The sequence below is a fragment of the Strix aluco genome, chromosome 17 (assembly GCF_031877795.1).
Source record: "Strix aluco isolate bStrAlu1 chromosome 17, bStrAlu1.hap1, whole genome shotgun sequence".
Classification (NCBI taxonomy): domain Eukaryota; kingdom Metazoa; phylum Chordata; class Aves; order Strigiformes; family Strigidae; genus Strix; species Strix aluco.
Window position 1 is genome coordinate 13,149,082 of NC_133947.1, and position 8,579 is coordinate 13,157,660.

Below are 8,579 nucleotides of genomic sequence, written 5' to 3' on the forward strand. Positions count from 1 at the left end.
AAAGTAGCTGCAGAAATATGGAACTGAAAGAAATAGAGGGATAGATCTGGAATATTCATGCTGATTTCAATAGAAGGCCATGAGAGGAAATCAAAGATTAGATGAAGAATAGACCAGGAGGCAAAAGGAGAGGGTGCACAGATCTGGCTCCAATGTGGTACAGCAGAAGAAAAAAGTGCTGTAGCAAGAGAAGTCAAAAGTAACTCATCTTTCATTCCTGACCATCAAATCAGCAAAAAAACAACTTTGCAAAGGCTGGCAGGAGGGGCCTTGACCTTGAGGACCGTTACTCCATCCACACTAGGAAAGCCTATGCCAAACTGGGCATGAGCCAGTAAACTGGCACAATGACTTCCCAACAGTCCATCCAGTTATCCAAGTGTATCCTCACCACTACAGAAAAATTAAGATGCTGCCAAGAGCATTTTGTACCATGTAAATATACCAAACGAAGGAAAAAGATTAATTGATCAACCCTCAATATTTGTACAACTCACCCTTATCAAAGGCTGCCACTCATTCCTCCTCTTTCCTGCAGGCACAAAGGCCAACATCCTCAAAACGTTCAGTACCAGCTCCAGCAGCAGCACTGACCCAAAGCCGTGCTGCAGTGTTAACATCCAGGACTTTCCCAGAAGAAGACCCATTTGCAAACAAAAAAGCCAGGAGCAGGTTTGGAGAGTAAACCTCTCCAAATGCATAAAGAGCCAGGACCAGGTTGACCTATGAAAGATTTCATGCCTTGACAGGAAAGAAATGTTACAGACTGGTGGGCAAAGATCCACGGCTTGCAAGTTTATGAGTTAATATCCCTGTGGTTAGGAGCTGGCCACCTGCCCAGCGCCGAGTGTGAAACTGTATTCCCGTTATTAACAGCGTGCTCCTCCTCATCCTCCACCTTCGGCTGAAGGAATGGGCACCTCTCGCCCCACCTCGTCACCGATACCTGTACCGAGAGCTTTTGTTAGAGGCACTGCCAGTGCCCTTGTGTCAGGTGAGCATGCCCATAGGGTCACTGGAGTGCTTGGCATGAAATCCCATGGGGCTTGCTTTTGGAGACAGGGTGAGGGAAGGGGAGGATTGCTTTGGTGGTTTCCTCCTCCCAGCTCCACACAGATGCTGTGGCGACAAGCCAGAATTACTCTGCAGCGGAGCAGAGCCCACCGGAGCAGCAGCAGACCTTTGCTAACAGTGGCTTTAATCTCACAATGAATCCCTACATCTTCCCTAATGCATAAAATCCCCTGCTGTTTGCCCCTCTCCTGCTGCAGCAGAACAGAGAAACATGGGGTAGGTGCCATGTCCAGCAGTTTCTGGGGGAAGACCAGCTGGACAGCACAGCATTTCTTTCTGCCTATGGTTTGGGGGCTGAAAACCTTTTAAGTTACCACAGCTCTGCATCTTGTTTCTTTGCTCCAATCCTCAGATGGCAGTTAGTGCCTGTTACTTACCTTCTTCACAGCAGGTTGGGAAGATTAATTAGAAAGATTGTCTCAAGGTGCAAACTTTGCATCTGGCTGGAAATTTTGGAGGTCAGAAATAAGGTGGTTTAACCCAGTATCTCTGTGCCTCTGAGAAGCTTTGAGGGGAAGATGTTTTAAGGGCTAGATAAAACTTACAGTCAAGACATAAAAGCAGGGCACACTTCTGGCCCTGCACAAGCTCCTTGGACTAACATATTAGCGATGTATGCTGTCTTAGGGAGTTTAAAAGTGACAGCAAATCATGAGGAGGGGAACGTCAAAAAACACCCTCCAAAAGGACTTCAAATCAGAAGCAAACCCTCTGGCTACCTGAAAACAGGCATTTCTGGAGTGCTGAAGGCTTTTAGGAAGAAAAGATCACATTAGGCAAAGCAGGATGCTCCTAAAACGTCTTAGCACTGCACTTTACTGAAGGATGGTTTAGCTTTTAGATAAAACAATGCTATTTTATTTGCAGCCATGTCCACTCCCTTCCCTTGACTGAAATAAGCCATCGCTCCTGATAGTGTCCTTGAATTTCTCAGTTTTTGGCCTTGAAGAAATCATCCAGCCTATAATTCACTTGTGGAACAGGGGTGATCCTTCACCTGTGTTTCACAAAGCTGGTAGAAATTTGGAAAATAATTGCCATGCTCCCATTCTCCAGCACACAGGCTACACCTAGAGAAAGCAGAGACTTGCACTGAAACCCAGAGCAGAGCCATGCTAGCAAGTTTGGTACATCAGCAAAATGGGGTCTATACCATTCTAAGAAACACCTGCAACATTACACATTTCTCCAACCTCTGGCTTCTTTCATCCATTAAAAAAAAGTATACGCATGGAGATAATCCAGACTCAAAAATAACACAGAAACATAACAGCATTATTAAGTCTGGTGATAAATACAGAGAGCAACACTGATTTTGAAAGCAAACATCCATTTTGCAGAGGACTGTGGTGGTTAGAAGGAAGATCAGAGCACTACCAGAGGAGAAACATGACATTTTCTACCTAACTATCACATACAGGTCCCATTAAATGGGCTTTCACCTTATGTTGGACACCGAATATCTCCTGTGCGCTGTACTTGAAACTCATCAGTGCTTTGTCATCAGCTGTGAACTTTCTCCCCAGTTTAAGCAAATATCGTACAATAATCTGATTTACACAAAGTGCACAGAACATTTAGCCATAAAATCCTCTGTGGCATTCAGGTATTTGACAAGCTGAAGTGTTTAAGGGTGTGCCTGGCATTTCTCTTTAGATATACAACTGTTTAACGTATTTTTGAATCCAAGCTCAGCGAGAAACTTGGCCTCAGAGCACTTTGGGGCAGAGAAACTGCAGTTTCCTGAATCATAACCCCAAGCCTTTGGTTTGGGCAGGCACTTGCATCACGTAACCCTTGAGATGAACCGGCCATGCTATGTCTTGAAGCCTGCTCAGTACCCCAGTTCTACTGCCTGAGGGGCTTCATCTTCTGCTTTCCAGATGAGTTTATTCATGGGGAGTTTCTCTCCATCCGTTCCCACGGCTCTGGTAATTTCACTCAGGTCCTGCTCCTCTCCTGAGAGCGACTACACACTGTTGGTTTCCTGGACCAGCACCCCAACGAGCAGCCCATGAACAGCCAGCACCACCTGCCTCGACGCCGAGCAAGTCCTTCCATCAGTGCACCAGAGCTGTACCTGGCTGCTCGGACTTCAGAGGTGCTCTGAGTTCATCAGATCTTGACCATCTGTGAAGCAAAAGAGCACAAGGAGACTTTTAATGCTAGAGCTGCTGCTCAGAGCCCTGGGCAGCACACGGAAACCGAGATCCTGAGAGTTCATGCATCTTTAATGATGCTGCTCAGCAGAGTACACATTTGATAGCTGAAGGCATAAAAGCCTCACCAGGAGCTGGAGTGTTAGAAGCCTTTGTCCACCTTTCAGGGCCATATCTAATTTCTACAGTTGATGAAAGTCCCCCTGTTAGTTTTAGCAGGGCTGCACTCAGGGCCTGAGCAGCTACATGCAAGGAAAGCTACAGCTGGGATATACAGCTGTGAGAGAGTCAAGGACTGGGTTATAGGGATTTAAACACATTATTCCACATTTAGGACCTTCTCCTCCGTAAGAAGGGTGGCTTTTACCAATCAGGTGCCCTGATAGCGATGTTACTGCACAGACACAAGAGACTGTTGCAGCAGCACTCGGATAACCAGGGTTATGTTCTCAGCAGTATCAGAGTCCAGCCTGTCACAGATGTACAGTATTTACAAATGAGGGTACAATGCCTTTGCTCTTTAAATCCATAAATGAACATTTAAATAATCAGCAGTTAAGAACAGTGAGAACTAACCAACACCAACAGACACATCCGGAGGCACCAGAAGTTCAGCCCTTTAACAAAGTTACTTGACAGTAGAAATACAGACTCAAGGTTAAGGTATCTGGCCTTGACTGTATATTCAGTATTACACAACTCAGCACGAAAAGTAGCTCCAGGATTTCTTTTTTCCCCTGAGGCTCTTGAGACCTGGTTTAATGATATATCAAGACAACCTAACAGAGCAGGAGAACATATGCAGAACAAACCCTGTGCGTAAACAGTTACAGGAATGCACAAGTCACTCCAGCCACAAACTTGGGCTTTATTTTGCAGCATCTCAGAATTTTCCCAGTTTTAGCAAAGCAGATAAATGTTTTCTCCTTTCTTAGTGCATTCAGCAGTCGGTCCAGGCATGGCTCTGCATCTATTGAAGGTCAAGATTTTTCTAATTGCTTTCATATGTATTCCGGTTAACTGGCTTTGTTAATGTTATAGAATAAACAAAAGACCATCTTTCCATTGAGATCCTGATGAGTAAACAAAAATCAAGATGACAGCTGTAACAAGAAAAGTGCTGACGACAATGGACACTGTGCTACAGTATTTACAATAAGAAAAATTGTTTCTAATCCATATTAATTGGAAGTTTCCTGCTCTGAGACCTTGAGTGCCTATTAAGTGTCCAGTTCCCAGCTGTACCAGCTAGTCTGATGACAGACATTACTCTCTTATGGAGTTTGTCTTTCTAATACGTTCCGACACAAGGATGAACTTACAGGAAAAAGAAATACTAAGAAAAAAAAGAACAAAGAGCAAGATGATGGCTGTTTCATGGATGAGTTTTTGTTCACATACTCCTCAATTCTTAAGAAATAAAACTGTTACTTCCTGGTTCCAATTAGAAGATTTGCTCTCTGATCAGGCAGATCGCAGAGGGTTTCATTTCGAGTTTTTACCAACATCCCACATCCCCTCTTCCCTGCAGGGCACTACTGCTGCTTGTTTAACAATAACAGGGTTTAACCATGCAGTTATTCAGCTGCTGTAAAGGTGACTGTATGGATGAAAACCCAAAACCCAGCCTTTGCCACTCGCATTACATAAACATCTGCAACATAAACGCCTGTTTCACTCTGAAAGCATCAGAGGTGTTGACTCATTAGCAAGGACATAAACAGAGCTACCACACTGCTGGAGTTCCCAGGAAAATAGAAGTGTAGAAGGGAAGGTGGCATTATAGAAATATAAAAGGACATTGGGTAAAGTTATTACAAAGCACATAAGACACTTCTAAATTTTGATAACTGCTTAGCATTTCTTTTTTTTTTTTTTTTTTTTTTATTCCACCCACAGGCAACAGCATAAAGCCCTGATTTTTGAATTAAGTCCTCTTTTGAATGCTCAGTACAGAATCCCAGCAGAGTTAATGGTGTAATGACTCAGTGCTGGCTACCAGTAGAAGTTGAACTGGGGACCTGTGGCACTAAACACACCCTGAAGGGAAGGGGTCAGCTCGCAGCAGTACCTGGTTGCCCCCAGTGCTCTGCAAACCTAACTAAACTACTCTAAAAACACTCATTTTCTAAGGGTTTTTGAGAAGGATTATTCTGGAGAGGAAGGAAAGAAGAGGGAATTTGTGATGCTTAATCTGAGTAGTCTTAATTTCTTAAGAAGTTACAATATTTTCATGCTCTCGAGAGAAATACAACTCTGCAGATTCTCTACTTGAAGCTTAGGAAGAATTTGGGACTGCTGTCTCCCTGGCTGGCTTATAGCGGGCTGGAGTGTAGACAAGGTGTTTCTTTGGTTTGATAAGATGCTTTGGCATCCATGTTAAGTTATTCCCAAGGGGTACTTGCAGTGGTTAAAGTGGGAGACTTCTGGTCTGCCTTGTGCCAACAGACCTCTGCATCCAGGTTTGCTGGCTTGGGATGAAGGTTCTCAAAAAACAGCCTCTGAAGCCTTCAGGTGTGGTGGATTAAACTACCCAGCCCTTCCTCAGAAGCCCCTACTCAGCATTTCAGGACACTAAATAACATGTAACACAAAATGCTATAGCTAAGCTTCTTCAGTAAGGTCTTAAATTTTCTTGGTGATGGTGTGTTAGAGGCACACGGAGGGGGAGGCATCAGTGAAGTCACCAGAAATACAGATTTATATCCAGTAAGTCTCACAGCTGTGGTGAGTATTCTCAGTAAAAATTATTTTCTTGGCTGTGCCTTAAATCACACCCCAAGAAATAATTGTGGTTCCACACTACAGGAGTCTGATGTTAAAATATTGTTACCTTGTATCAAGGAGATATTCCTATCCCTGACCATGAAACAGTAAAAAAAAAAATCTAAATCTGAAACAAAGTAAGAAGTAAGGCTTCCAAAAGCAATTAATATTAAGTCTGCTCCCACAGACATCAACAGAAGCCTTGTCTCATTATCAGACCCATCACTTACTAGTAATGCCCAGTCCTGAAGTATCAACTCTGATGAGTCAAGGGTCAAAGTCTTGCTTTTTGCCGTATGTGGTAGGTTTTAAGTCCTCAGTCAGGTGTGTGTGTATATATATATATAAACAAACATACATATACCCACAGAACATAACAGAAGTTTCAGGTTTGACTTCCCTTTTTTTAAAGAAAGTCACAGTTTGCAGCTCTCCTGAAGGCACAGATATCAAGGCTCACGTGGACAAAGCCCTGGAAGCCGCCTCACAGAGCCCAGCCTGAAGCTGGGGAGAGGTTGCCGTGCTCCCCTGGGAGTGCGAGGGCTGCAGCCTTCAGGTGTGCTGTTCTCAGTTATAAGGTGTAGGGAGGGATATAGAAAAATCCTCTTCTGCTTCTTTTTACTAGTTCAAGCATGCAGCTCTCGTTTCATTTCTTAAGACAAGAACAGGAGTTAATGGGTTGCTATAAATTTCTTGTTACTGGAAAGCTGATGCTGTCGCTGTCTCTGCTCGACACAGGCATGTAGCAGTTTTGGAAGAGAAAAGTCAGTGTGGTTTCTTTTGGCTCTCACACACCTATGGCGAGTGACATTATGGCCTGGGGGACACCCAAGTTAGAGATAACCAAGAGCTCTTGAAATAACACTGGAGAGGCATGAGAGCTGCCCCTGCCTGGAGGGGCTGCAGGAACACAGCTGAATCTGCTGAAATCCCCGAGGAAGATACACTGGAGATGTGTACCTCCTTGGCTCCAGGCTTGCCTTGGGTCACAGCCTTATTTGTCCTCTGATCATCTCAACTAAGTGCTACAGGAATCCTCTTTTTACTGTGAATTTAAAAATAACCAAAAAGACTCCTATTCAAGGCTCTAAGTGCTCTAACATTGCACACAACATAATGAAGCCTCAGCAGCTTTAACCCTTGAGAGCTCAGCCAACACCCTTCCACCTCTTCTCCACTGAGTGAATCATCCAGTTCCCCTCCTTAAAGTCCAACCAACCGATGCCTTCCACGACGTGCCAAGGCCATCAAACCAGATTTGTGAGTGTCATCAGAGACCCACGATCAGACACATCAGTGTAGATCAACCCAGCATTCAGAACACACGGCATCACTAGGAGAAAAACAACATGAATAGCTCATTTTGTCCTCTGCAGTGTCCCCCTTCACATGCGTTCATGAGAGATGACAGTCCCTTCCCTTCAGCAGTGGTGGCCAGCACGGCCCCTGCCAGGCTGCGGCTCAGCCAGTCCCCCGCAGAACTGGCAGGACCATAAAGGAAAGTGCTCAGGTCGCTGGCACACCTGACTAAACTTGTCCAACCTGAATACTCTGTTTCAGCCCCAGCCTTAACATACCCACACCATCACTGACAGGTCCCTGACCTCCTAGCATCCCTTGGCACCAAGCCTGTGAGAAACAGGCACTGGTTTCATCAGCGCATTCAGCAGCGCTGCCAAAGCTGTTGCAATAGAGATATTAATGCTCTATGGGGCCACCAGGCTGCTGTCCACACTGTGACAGACACATCAAAACAAGAGGAGAAAGCAAAGCTAAAGCAGCTCGCTGGCTTTTCTTTTTCCATTTTAGTACTCTTAACCACCTCCAGAATTCAGCCGGGCCATGCATGACTATGGCAACAGCATGGGAGGGTTTCTGGGGGTGAAGATCAACAGCCTCAGCAGGAGAAGCAAAGCATCACACAGGATACTCCATGCTACATATTATTTTTGGCCAGCTGAGAGTTAGGGAAACAGTTCTGATGCTGGTGATCCCTGGGGAGATGCTTCCCCTCCCTTCTCTTGGTAATTCTTCTCTGAGAAGCTACAGTAGGAAACACTGTCTGAGAGTCATCATTAAGCCTTCTCTTAATTCAAGAGTTACAAGAACATCACCTTAGACCTGTCTACAGCTTTCTTTCCTATTGTTTTCTGTCTGGAAACATGTATCTTCTACCTAGAGTGAACCTCCTCCAAGCAAGGCAGAGGGAGTCTGCGAGCATTGCAGGATTTCTGCAAGCGGCTCTGCTCAGCAGGAGACAGAGGCCAGAGACACCTGCCCAGCAAAAGCACCATTCAAATCCCACCCTCAGCAGCCACCCATCCCACAAATCTTAAACCAAGCAGGGATTTGAGTCAGGGGTCTAACAGGAGTTAAAGCACTGCTTGTGAGTGTCTGGGGTGGGATGTCACTGGGGTTGCCCCAATACAGAAGGAAAAGCAACAAGTGACAAAGAGGAGCAGTACCTGTTTCGGATGAGGCAGCCTGTTTCCTACCTCTCCAACAACAGCCATCAGCAAATGCAAGTCAACAGACCCACAATTTCTGAAATTACATGGTTGAGAATAAACCCCCTGTGAG